This window comes from Sceloporus undulatus, chromosome 5, assembly GCF_019175285.1.
Source record: "Sceloporus undulatus isolate JIND9_A2432 ecotype Alabama chromosome 5, SceUnd_v1.1, whole genome shotgun sequence".
Classification (NCBI taxonomy): Eukaryota; Metazoa; Chordata; class Lepidosauria; order Squamata; family Phrynosomatidae; genus Sceloporus; species Sceloporus undulatus.
In genome coordinates this window covers 89,105,025-89,105,694 of record NC_056526.1, presented here as the reverse complement: position 1 = coordinate 89,105,694, position 670 = coordinate 89,105,025, and positions in this window count along the sequence as shown.

Here is a 670-nt window from a genome sequence, read left to right as displayed (position 1 = left end):
ACTGGGCATTTGTCGCTCCTCCAGCACAACTCTGTGGTCAACTGTAATCAAAAGTTGCGTCAAAGGACCTAGAGATGCCTAGAGGGAACGCTCCACTGGGCATTTGTCGCTCCTCCAGCACAACTCTGTGGTCAACTGTAACCAAAAGTTGCGTCAAAGGACCTAGAGATGCCTAGAGGGAACGCTCCACTAGGCATTTGTCGCTCCTCCAGCACAACTCTGTGGTCAACTGTAACCAAAAGTTGCATTGAAGGACCTAGAGATGCCTAGAGGGAATGCTCCACTAGGCATTTGTAGCTCCTCCAGTGCAACTCTATGGTCAACTTTAACCAAAAGTCACTGAAGGACCTAGAGACCTAGAGCAAACACTCTACTAGGCATTTGTAGCTCCTCCAGCGCAATTCTATGGCCAACTTTAACCAAAATTCGCTGAAGGACTAGAGATGCTGAGAGAGAGAACGCTCCACTGAGCCTTCGTCACTCCTCCAGTGCAATTCTATGGCCAATGTCTGGCAAATGTTGACTACAGTGTCACCCTGGGGCACTTAGAGAGGTGTTCTCTCGGTGTTTTTGTCCTTTGCGGTTTCCCCACATTCCTGGGGGTCCTGTGCCCCTAACCCCAAGGAAGGAGTGTATACCCCACTGAGGCAGAACAATGGTTGTTTTCCTT